This window comes from Capsicum annuum, chromosome 12 (assembly GCF_002878395.1).
Source record: "Capsicum annuum cultivar UCD-10X-F1 chromosome 12, UCD10Xv1.1, whole genome shotgun sequence".
Classification (NCBI taxonomy): Eukaryota; Viridiplantae; Streptophyta; class Magnoliopsida; order Solanales; family Solanaceae; genus Capsicum; species Capsicum annuum.
Window position 1 is genome coordinate 32,870,511 of NC_061122.1, and position 13,591 is coordinate 32,884,101.

Below are 13,591 nucleotides of genomic sequence, written 5' to 3' on the forward strand. Positions count from 1 at the left end.
GCAATGCAATATGTGACTAATGTAGAATATAAGATAAAACCCAAAAGATATACTCGGGCCGCTCGAAAGAGCCCATCGGACTCACTTGTCTCCCAACATAAAAAAAAGTATATAAAGAAATGGTCTAAAAAGGTCCCTCGGCCAAATTTAATAAAGTACAGTTTTTCTAGCTTATAAAACTATGATACGATGTTACAAATCTTTTTTAAAAATCAAAATTAGTAGTACTATGGTAAATCCTTTTAAAACAACAAATCAATCGTAAAAAGTGATATAAATCCTTTGAGAAGAAGAAATAGACAAAATAAAAATTAAATAAGAATTAAAACGTCAAAGTCAATCAAACATAAATTTTTTAGTAAATAAAAACAAATAAAAATACATAGGCTAAAAGAAAAAATAATTTGCCTTCACGAGGTAGGGGTTAAGGTCTGGGGATACACCACCCTCCCTAGATCCAATTTGTGGTATTATACTAGGTATGTTGTAGTTTTTATTTTCATATTTTTATTTGATCTACTTTAATAATTTACTAAGTGCTTAATTAATAAGATCTAATAGAGGTCTCTACTTGAGTATTAATGTATGCATTGGGTCAAGTTTTAAGTTTCAACTCTTGCCATTGCTACTGGATTCAAATTATTCCTTAATCGTCGACATGTTAGTTGAGAAGAAGAAATAGATAGAATAAAAATTAAAACTTCAAAGTCGATCAAATATAATTTTTTTTATTAAACAAAAACAAATAAAAATACATAAAAGAAAAAAATAATCTAATTATTGTTATCATCATTATTGTCAGCCGATCAATCTTCAATCGGCATTAGCAGTGCCCTCCTCAGCCTCTAGATCTCTCAGAGCATCCTGGATCTCATTGCAGACAACTCCCATTGAAGGTCATGAACCTGCGTTTGAAGTTCCCGCATGGTGCCTGTTAAAATAGCAACGTCCTACACTGATCAGTCATATCTAGAACACGAATGAATTGACAAAAACGTTAAAACAAAAGTAAACATTAAAACAAAAGTAAAGAAAAGAATCTAAATGTAATACAACATACACTACCAATTAGGTATATTTACACAAAAAGCAAGAAAAAAACTTACCTGAGTCAGGAAAGAGAAAGTGGTTGAAGGTGTAATATAAAAGATAAGATGCAAGAAATAAATTTAATAGGATGAACGAGTAAGGAGAGACCTATTGATAGAGGGTTGAATTTGAATGAGTTAGGCAAAAAGGCATGACTGTTCACCTCCATTTATTAATTACATACAAACTATTGACTTTTTGATTAATTTGAAAAGTTACGACTTAATTAAATGAAGTTGCTAACTAATATTTTAATTATTGTGATAAGTCATGACTTTTTCAGCTTATTATTATTAATTAGTTCATTTCAGTAACCATTTTTATTAAGTTGTGGAAATAGATTATATATCTGTTGCATCAGATAACACATCTGCGTCAACAGATATACTATCTGTTGCATCAAATAACCCATTTGCGACAACAGATATATCATCTATTTCAACAAATCGACAACTTATTGCATCAGATAATCTATCTGTTGCAATATATAATCTATCTTTTTTAATAATCCTCATATCATTAATTCAAAATTTTTATTACATAAATTTAAAAAAGAGATTTAAAAACAAAAATGTCGAAAAGTCACTACTTGTAGCCCATTTTATATTAACATCAATTATTCAATTTAAATAACTATTTTTTACGGTTATAAATTGTGTTTATCATTTATTTTCTTATTGTTTACTGTGAAAAGAAATGACTTAACTAAATCAAGTTGGTGAACTTTTACAAAAAGTCACGACTGTTCACCTTTTTGAACAATTATCATATACCTTAATCCAATGTTGTGACTTTTTTATTATATAATAAATAAATAATTTAAAAATAAAAATGATGAAAGTCACAATCAGTTATTAAAATTAAATAACCGTTCTTTTACGATTATAAATTATATTTATCATTTATTTTCTTCTTATTTATTTACGAACTGTTTTTCATATTAAATAATCGAAAAGTCATGACTTTCTCCCTCAATAACAACAATAACCCTTTTTTTATTAATAACCGCCTGTTGCAACATATGATCTATCTGTTGCAATAGATAGTTCATCCATTGCTACAAATGCTCAATCCCTACCTCCAATCGTTGACATGCTGAGAATAAGGAATAGACAAAATGAAAAGTAAATATTAAATAAGAATTATAAATCCAAAATCGACCAAACATAGATTTTTGAATCCATTAAATACAAATATATACAATAAAAAAAACATACCCTTGGATAGATCAATATAATAAAAGAAAAAACATAACCTAATTATTATTATTACTATTATTATTATTATCATTATTGTCAACCGGTCCATCGACATCCGGCAGCAGCAGGACCCTCCTTAACCTTGCTCTCATGTCACCCAATTCCCACCAGAGTTCATGAATCTGTCTTTCAAGTTCCCGCAAGGAGTCACACAAAATCACTTTGTCCAAATTCGGATCAACCATATCTAGAAGTGGAGTTATGTATAAATACATCACTTAATTAAATAAAATTAGTGACTTTTCGAATATGTAAATTAAAAAAAAATGATCTAAATACAATATTTTATCTTTTATTGCATTTTGGAAAGAAAAAAAATTTCTTTAAAATAAATCTAATAGATGGTTAATCTGTTACAAAATATATTATATTTTTTTGAAAATTAACAACATATTGACAATCGGTTGCAACAGATGGATATATATATTTGGATTTTCTAACAGATAAGTCATATATTGCAACAGATTGATCATCTATCACAATAGATGTCTATAATTGTTTGATAATTTTAACAGATGTGTCATCTGTTGCAATAGGTTAGTCATCTGTTTATTCAAATCAAGCTATAGATGGGCTAGGAATAATAAGGTGCATACAGATGGATAGATCCACTTTCATGTGTGGGAGTAATGTATTACTGATAAGGTTCTCGAGACAACACACATAAAGTACAATGATTTTGTGAATGCAGTTTTTAACCAATTAGACATTAATCATTCAAACAAGATCCTGCATTGTACAGTTTAGTTTGATAGGTTTGACTTGATAAGGTTGAGGGGCCCATAAGATGGTGTCGATACCCTATTACGAATTAATGACGGTTGTTGCTCATATTTATGTGTCAAATTTTGAAAAGGGATCAATATTTGGCGTTATTATAGAGATCCAATAGCGATTGAACTTAAATTTAAGTGTGCATTGGAATTTGAAAAAGACTTCGAAGCATCGCATTGCATCAAACAAGAACGGAATACCAATAGAAATTCCCCTCGTCCAAATTTATACGAAAAGGTTGTTTGAGAAGATGATTATATGCCAGAAAGAGTTGTAGAGGAATAATTACAAGGAAAAGAGGGTGTTGATGAAAACCTATATCATCTAAGAGCTAATTGAAGAGAAAAACATAGGGTAGCAAGGAACTTCTAGCGAATCTGGCTGATGAAGATGAATTAGAACACAAAAAATCTGAATCAAGTGCAAATATAAAGTGTTCCAGTACTGAAAATCTGTCTGTTGTCTCTCTGAAAGAAAATTAGTGCCGCTGGGGAGCTGCGACTAGGTAGCGTGGTCAGGATAATCACCAACATAGAAAATAGCACAACACGAAAAGCAGATTTGAGAGCACCAAGGGTTGAAATAATGTACCGTAAGTAAAGAAAACTTGGCCCAAGAACAGATGCATTTAAAATAAGCAGTCTAAGAGAAAACAACAAATTTTTGAATTTTAAATTACATCCCATGCCTTATTGTTTGTGGTTCCGATTCGATCCACTGCTATTGGCCTGATCGAAACCACACATAAGATTGAGTATCATTACTTTCGTAGAAATATGGATAGAATTGATTGTGTTTTATTGCCTTGGCATGCTTTTAACATATCTTGGAGAAGATCAGATGCTTGTTGTAGTATGTGAATTCCGATAATTTTCAAGTTTGCCTTCAGCTTGCTGATTCGGTCTTGTCATTGTTGTCTTTAAGGTTAGTGTAGAGTTCTTTGTCTTTTGTGAGATGGTCAATGAGGTAGGAACACTTTCTTTGAAGTTGTAACATTGTAAAAGGCCTTCAGAAGGCTTCCAGTACACGTTCTTCAGAAGGTTTTAATAATACATGGAGTGTCTCTATGTTTGTTTTAGGTCAATGTCTTGATGTGCACTCAAGAAGTGGTCCCAATAATTGAACAACTAACTTTCTCAAATGTTGTTCAATGTAGCTTGTTCAACCAACCTTCAAAGGATTTGATAGGCTATCCTTTAGGCTATACTTTGGGCTATTCTTTGAAGGTTGGTAGAATAAGCTGCATTGAACAATGCTCGAAAAAGTTAGTTGTTCAATTATTGGGACCATTTCTTGAGTGTGCATCAATACATTGACCTAAAACAAACATACAGACCCTCCACGTATCATTAAAACCTTCTAAAGAAAGTGTTCTGGAAGCCTTCTGAAGGCCTTTTACAATGCCACAACTTCAAAGAAAGTGTTCCTCCCTCATTGACCAGCTCAGAAAAGACAAAGAACTCTATACTGACCTCAAAAACGACAATGACATGCTTGAATACCGAATCAGCAAGCTGGAGGCAAGCTTGAAAATTGTCGGGATTCACATACTACACCAAGCATCTGATCTTCTCCAATGTATGTTAAAAGCATTCCAAGGAAAGAAAATACAATCAATTATATCCATATGTCTAAGGAAGTAATGATACTCAATCTTATTTGTGGTTTTGATCAGGTCAATAGCAATGGACCAAATCGGAACCACAAACAAGAAGGCATGGGATGTAATTTAAAATTCAAAAATTGCCGTCTTTGCTTAGATTTCTTATTTTAAATGCAGTTGTTGTTGGGCCAAGTTTTCTTTACTTAGGATACATCATTTCAACCCTCGGTACCAACAAAGCTATTTTTTTATGTTATTCTATTTTCTATGTAGGTGATCATCCCAACCACGCTACCTAGTTGCAGCTCCCTAGCAAAGTGCCCAGCTGTACTAATTTTCTTTCAGAGAGACAATAGACGGATTTTCAGTACTGAAACACTTTCATATTTGCACTTGATTCATATTTCTCATGTTCTAATTTAGCTTCATCGGCCAGATTCGCTAGAAGTTCCTTGCTACCCCAAGTTTTTCTCTTTAATTAGCTCTTAGATAATAAAGGCTTTCATCAACTCTCCCTTTCCTTCACAAGTATTCTCTTACGGCTCCTTCTGGCATATAATCATCACTCTGAACAACCCAACCATATAAATTTGGGCTAAGGCAATAAATATATTGATTTTCGTTCTTGGTTGAAGTAGTGGAAGGCTTTGAAGTCCATGTCATAGTCCAATGCACCCTGAAAGTTAGTCCAATCGCTATCGAATCTTTTTATAATGCCAGAAAAACTTGATCACTTCACAAAGCTTGGCACATAGACACGAGCAACAATCATCATTAAATTTTAATAGGGTATCAGAACCATATTCATGGTCCCTTAGCCTTATCAGTTTGGACTTATAAAACTTAACTGTAAAATTATAGATATCTTGTTTGAATGAGCAATGCCTATTCATAAAAAACAACACTCAAAAATTAGTGTACGCTATGTGTGTTTTCACGATAATTTTATCAGTAATACATATCTCCTATATATGAAGTGGTTGAATTTGCAAGCAGATTATTCCTCCAAACCTATCTTTACTATAGCCTCTTGTGTTGGTCGGATAAAATTTGATCAACATTCATTTCCTTATATCTTCAAATAAGAGAAAAACAATTCTTGTTAAATAAGAGAAGAACAGAAAGAACATTATCCATCTCTTACAACAGATTACCAATCGATTGCAACAGGCTCTACATCTGTTGCACCAGTTTCACATCTGCTTACTAGATTGTAAATCTGTTGTAATAGATGTGAAGGCTATTTGTAAGACCCCGCAAAATTCTCTCATAGAATGAACCTTAGGGTGTGTCAAGTGAGGCATGATTTCGGCCCTAAAAGATTGAGAAGAGACTTCCTAAGTGATTAGTATTTAAACCATATAGAATTTTCTAAAATTTTACTTTTTGTCATGAACAGAATTGAATTAGCTTTCCAACAACACCAATTTCGTCCAAATCTGGCATCGGGGTGAGAAGTTATGGTTGTTTTACTGAGAGTTGTCAGAACTGCCCAAGCGTGACGGACGATCCGACAAAATATCGAGTCTGCGACAGACCGTCGCGACCAAGGTAGAAACTCCCTTTCCTGGCCCAAGTGTGATGGCCAGGATGACGGACTGTCAAGGATGCGATGGACCGTCGTTGAGACCGTCGCCACTAAGGCAGTGTGGTCTCATCTTGGCCATCGAGCAACGGATGATCCGATGGACCATCGGACCAATGACGAACCATCGATCCAACTATCACATCGAGGCAGTATGTTCCTTTTCTAGTTATCATGCGACGGATGACTCGACAGATCGTCGGACTTGTGACGGACGACTCGACGGATCGTCGGACTTGCGACGGACCATCGCTCCGACCGTCGCAGACCTCATTTAGTATTTTTAAGTCCTTTTTAAAAGGGGCTTTTGGGTCTTTCCCCTTTTAACCCTCAGATATATTCCAAACAAACTTGATAGCCTCATTATCTCCCAAAGCATCCAAAGGCTAGGGTTTCTCCCTTAAGAGCAAATCTAAAATCCTTCTCTAAGAAATCCAGAAACTCACCATGGATTCTAAAAATTGAGTTGACATTTCAGTTCCCCAAGTTCAAAGGTTGCAAGAACCCTCTGTAAAGAGTGAGAAGAGGATTTTAGAGCAAGCTTGTTCATCCAATTTCATAATCCAAGGTATGTGGGGTTTTGAACAAGGGTAATCCTTTCATCCTTGTGCCTAAAGGCTTATTTAAACTATGATTTTCTACAATCTATGAGTTTTTACATGAATTCGAATTAGGGTTTTTCACCCATTATTATTGACTGCAATATTTTGATGTTTTCCATTAGTTGAGAGTCTAATGGCATGATTTTCACATGTTTTCTTGAGCAATTGCAGCTAGGTCTATACCTCATGATTTTAATCCTTGAGAAGTTAATAGTTGAAATGTTTGAGATATTAAAGTATATGAGTATGTTGAGATTTTGAGACAAATTTCTGAAATTACCAGATTTCTACATGAGTTATGAATCTATATGCTATCTATTATGCTTTTGATAAGTTTTAACTTGAGAATGAATTATGGGTTATTGAGCCCTACTTGAGATTTGCAATTTTATGAACTTTTATGCTATAAGCACCCATGATTTGATTATTTTGAGATTGTTGAGAAATATTTTGACCTCATGGTCATTGAGTTTTGAAATCCACTCTACTACATGAGATTACAGATTTGATTATTGGGTTCTTATTGAACCATGAGATTATTCTAAAGTGGATTTTCATGAGATGGGCGAGATAAACTAAAGGGAGTAGTATTTAGCATTGAGCGGGTAAGTTACTATGATTTCTTATCCCAAAACTACGTGCCACCGTAGGTTGGGCCTAAGGCCGAGTTTATGATTATCATTAGGCCTAAGGCCAAGTTGATATTTGGCTTGAGGCCGAGTTTGTTTAGTGATCACTAGAACTAGGTTATACTCCTTGGCAAGAGTATGACGCCTCTCCCTAATGTGAGGTCTCTTCCATAGGAGGACAAAATGTTGGAATCCATGTAGCTCGCATGGTTTATGTCGGTTAAGAGAAACTCCCTAAACTAAAGTATTTTCCATTGAAATAAGATATTTTCCTTTAAAACTAAAATAGTTTCCCTTGATATGAGTATTTTTCCCTAAAGCTTGAAATGAGATATTTTCCTAACGTGAATGAAATGCCTTCAAGTATGTTCCAAAGTTATATAATTTCGAATATCAAGTATTTGAGTTTAAAAGAGTTATGAGTTCTTGAGCATTGAAGAATCTTTACTCTCCATGAGACATATGCATGAATTGAAAGTATTGCTTAAATTTTCCTTTAGCCTTGAGTAATGAGAATAAGAGAAGAGTACAAATTTCAAAGCTGAAAGTATAATGACTCAGGAGATTGTGTTACATGTTCCATTTTACATGATTCATGAGCTTCGCATTTTATACTTATTCAAGCCATGTGAGTCATTACTTATTGCATGCATGATTTGATTGAAGAGTATTGATGCATGCACCCCCAAATACTCAGTACATTCCCAAGTGTTGATCCATATATACGTCTATGTGCTACATTGTCTTATAATGTAGGTTCAGGTGCTCAGTCCCAACCTCGTCAGTGACTTTCGAGTACCTCTATCTACATTCCTACAGGGGTGAGTCCTCATGGTTCGAGGACCTATCTTCAGACATTTCAGTATTTGAGAGACTATGTTATTACTTTCAGTTCATTTCGAGTCAGTTGGAGACCTATCCCAACGGCTCTCTAGTTCATGGATTAGTAGAGGCTTTGTCAGACTAGATGTCAGATTGTGATTGTGTCGAAAATTCCAGTATTGTGTTTCTTTGGATCGAGTAGTTTCTCCGTATTTCCCCTTCATATGATATGACTATGCTAGTGTTTAAATTATTTCATCTTGAAATGAGTGTTATTAGTAGAAATACACTCAAAGGGTTAGCTTGGGGCTACTTGTAGCCTTAAGCACCATATGACATCCCGAGAGGCAATTTTGGGTCGTTACACTGTTGCAACAGAAGTGGAGTCTGTTACAACAGATGTGTAAATTGTTGAAATATATCAAACCAGCCTTGGTAGTTGTTTGATTTGTTCCAACACTATCAACAACAACACACCACAAGTTCTAAAAACACCAACCCCACAACCAACATCAATAACAACATCAACAACAAAGAAACAAATAGAATACTTGTAAAAAAAATGCCAACAAGGCTTTTAAACTTCTCCAAACAGATAACTTTTTTCGCATATTTTAATAATAACAATGGTTCGTTCATTCATGACTTAAAAGTAACCTTTCCTTCAAATTATTTTAATAAATATGATATGGGTAAAGGGTAATTAAATTAAAAAACAAATGTAAATAACTGATTTAAATAACTTACAAAGAAAAAGATGAGAATGAAAGAGCAACAATGAACCATATCTATAATGTCAAAAGCAAGAAGATCCAAACAACAATTTTAGTTGAGAAAAGATATAGATCGGTTGACATTAAAAAGGATCCTTATGAGAAAGAGGTGAGAAAAAAGGGAAAAAAATAAATAGCTGTGATAACTCTAAAGAGGAGTGAAAGAAAAAGAAGAGAGATGAATTAATTTAGGGCTGAAGGAGAGATAATTCTAGACATGGGTTTAAATATTCATTAATATTCATTAATAACTTGAGGGGATTGAGGAAGATGGGTAATATTGAAAAGACAAGATAAGAATACTCAATGAGGAGATTTTTGAGTTATCAAGGAAATATTTTTTACCGCCTTAGTAGTATTAAAATTAAAAAAAATTCAAACAGATATGTTATTTGTTGCAACAGATATCAATATCTGTTTGAAATTTTTCAACAGCTCAGTCATTTGTCGCAACAGATGCAAATGTCTATTTGATAATTAAATCAAGTAAGTAATCTGTTGCAACAGATCTTAATATCTATTTGAAAATTTCCAATAGCTCAGTCATCTGTCGCAACAAATGCAAATGTCTGTTGAAAATTTCCAATAGCTCACTTTGAAAACTTAATTTGGATAATACAACTTTATCAAAAACACAATACGGTCCCTTTTTATATTTATTAATTTTTCAAATATTTATTAAAATTATTTAATAAATTCAAAAACTATTCCCTCTCCTCAAATCCTCTTCTTTACCGGATTTTTTTTCATAATTTTTGAAAGAAAAAAGTTTGTATAGACTCTTGCTTCCCAAGTCAAAATTTTTCAGTTTCTCCTGCTCAGGTAAGTTTAATCTTCTACCCCGATCAGTTTAGATCCATTTTAGTATATTTATTTTGTCTTCTCTTTGTGTTGAGGTACTTTTAATCAAAATTTGAGTCTTTTTAGTTAACATTATCGATTCTGCATGTTTAATTGTGTTTTTCTTTGGATAATGACTAGAAAATTTTTGTATTTATATTGTGTATTGATTTTGAATTTGTTGTATTGAATTGGACGCATTTAAATAGTGTTTTTGTTGTTGTGTATTGCACTACCAATATCAGGAGAAGTTGGAGCTTGATTTGCATGTTTCATCCAAGGCGTTTTTGTTATTTTTCTTAATAGACCAGTGGTTGATAGATCAATCACTACAAATTTATTTTTGCTGCATTTTTCTATTTTTATTAATTGACTAGTGGTCGATAATTCAACCATTATATATTCGTTTATGGTTGTAGATCATAAATGGTGAGAGTTCATAGAGTAGTTAAAAGGCCAGATTCCACTGCTTCTAGCAGTAGGAAGCGAAAGTCGAAGAAGTTTCCAAAACTTCAAAGAGCAAAAAAGTTGTAGTCAATGAATCTGAGTCGGAAACTGAATAAAAATTTCTTGCCGATATTTTTGAATATGACGGAGTAGTGCACATGAGAGTGACGATGTTGAGGCTACTAAAGTAAAAAGCAAAGGGGAAAGCAAAGAAGAAAGTAAAACTTATAGCGGTAAAGAAGAGGACAGGAGAGACAGTGGAGATGGGGAGGATGATGATCCCCTATCCTTGCCAATTTGTGCGAGAGATATCTCTGTTGAGTCGTATGGCCTAAAACCTTGGATAGATGAGTTAGGTTCTCTTCCTACAAAGATTTTTGTAAGAGCAAGAATGGCAGTCTATCAAGAATTTAGAAGGATTCTTGTTGAGAAAAAGTAGTATATTGGTTTTAAGAAGACTTATTTCAGACACTTGAGGCATATGCCAGAACATTTTAAGTTTAATGGATAGAGGGTCTATTATGTGTTGCTGCGATGTATCAAAATTAATAAAAAATGGCATGGAATTTGGTTCTATGTGAACGGTAAGCCTGCTTGTTTCAGCTAAAAAGAATTTGCTCTGATTATGGAGCTGAATTATTCAGTATATCCCCATAAATCAAAAATGAACAAAGTCCTCTAAAATGGTGAAATCTTTCATTTTAAGGTGACGAAGAATAAGAGCATTACTGCCTCAAGGTTGGTTAGCCTGATCAAGGGTAATAGGTTGACTAATCAACAAAATTTGAAGTGCGCTTTCATTTGGTTCGTGCACTCGATGCTGCTGGCAAAGGATCTGTCAAAGAAGGTGGATTCAGACCACATCAATATGGCGGCTGATTTAGATTTCTTCGAGGAGTATCCATAGAGAAAAGAGTCGTTTGGGCTGATACTGAGCTATTTGAAAAAGATGATTGATTTGACCAAGCAAAAAGAAGCATTTGTAAAGAGGAATAATGCATCGTACGTGCTATATGGATTTCCATGGGTGTTTCTGGTACTTATAATCTACCATCTTATTGATTTATTCTAGACTCTTACCTATTTATGTAATAATACATAGACCCTATAGATTTACTTATGTTTCTATTGATTGTACGTTTGGATATACGTTGCCTTTCCTCATCTGAAAAGGTACACCGGTAAGTCATTGGATTGTCCTTTGCCCGTTCCCCGTCTTCTTAGATATCACACGTCGAAGTGTGATAACATAATGGAAGGCGACCCATTTAAGTACAAAGGATACAATATAAAGGTAAAATATACTTATTATAATATCATAATAATATTATATATTAGTGAATGTCGTATAATTTATATTTATTTTTTTATAGATTGTGCACCCGTACCTTACCCCTACTGTCCATTAGATGGAGCAGAGATACATGAAAACATTTAAGCCATACACGGATGAATTTAAGGATACGTCCATCGATGCCTTAAAGGCACAGATAAAAGGCATGACTATCCTAACTTTATCAACGGAGGTCGCGGACGAAGACAAAGATTTGGGTGGTCACAATTATGTTCCAAGTCCAATACGTGCTTGTGATCATGCTGGTTCAACTGGACTCAAAACTACACCAGAAACTTCTAATGATGATGACCTGCATGAGCATGTTGCTATGCTCGAGAAAAATGTTTTGGATATTTCCTATTTTGTTAGAGATGAGAGGTTGAGGAGAATCGAGAAGAATAAGAACAATAAGAACAAGCAACAAGATGAAGGTAAACTAATTTATTTTAGTTCTTCCAATTTAATTTTCCTGTATAATTTTTGTGATCCTTTCAAAATAATGCAGTGCATCTCGACAGTCCCCCTAGTAGCCGGCATCAAGTAAACCTTAAAAAACTTGCAGTCATAGTGACTGACATTGCTGCAGCAGATGAAAAGGCTGAAGAAGAGAAGAAAGAAGAAGAAGAAATAGAAGAAGAGAAGGCAGCAAATGAGCAAGATGAGAAAGAATAAGCAGAAAATAAGGAGAGGACAACTGAAGAATAAGCAGAAAATGAGGAGAAAACAGAAAAAAGAGAAAGTAGTTGATGAAGAAGGAGTAGCTAAACAGGAGGACGAAAATATTGAAGAAGAGGACAAATTAGAAGAAGAAGAAAAGAAAGAAAATGAGAAGAAAGAAGTAGAAGAAAAGGAGAAAAAAACATGAAGAAAATAAGATGGATATGATGGGCATTGTTAAGTAACTCAATGATGATAACATGTAGTTCGGTGGTTTGGAACAAATAATTTTCTTAATGATTTATTTTTTTTAATGTTATTTTTATGGATAATTGAATTACATATATTTGGCATGTCAATGATGACATTTACTGATGAAATTGTGCTCAGTTGTTACGTTGTCTTGTTAGATTAAATAGTTAATTGCATTGTGTTACAAGTTCAGCTATCGTACTAATTTATGAAGGTCGATGACAAATATTATAGAAGTTGTTCTCTATAATTTTTAGACTTCACGTATGATCAATTGAATAAATCATATATTTACAATGACGACCAACAAGTTTACTGTTAAATGTTGCACTGTGTCACCAATTCAATAACTACCATGGGTTGTAGAGGTCCATCTATTGTGTCCAGTGTAAATCATAGACGCAAAGCCTTGTCAATAATATACTGTATTAATTGATTGCCCTTAGTAGCATATTAGGAAAAAAAGAAATAATTAATTAATAAAATAATGAATAATTGAATTTTATGCAGACAAATGAGATTGAACAAGTCATGTGATCGTATAAGAGTCCACGTAAATTGTAGAAAGTGATCAAAGATGTGTGGGGATGGATAATGGTTGTACAACCAACATCCTCGGGGTAATGTTTACCTAAAGCACAAGTATTTTGTGGGGAATTCATTTGTTCAATCACAACTCAACATTTGTTCAAACACAAGTCATCACCTCACACATCTTTGATCACCACCTTCAATTACGTGGACTCTCATATGATCACCTGACTTGTTTAGGCTCATTTTACTGCATAAAATCTAATTTTATATTATTTTATTAATTAAATTATCTTTTTCAAAATATGTGCTAGTCATGGTCTATAAATAAATATCCTCGTCTAGTTATTTAATTGTGAAAGTAGTTCTCAATCTATTCTAGATTATATCAG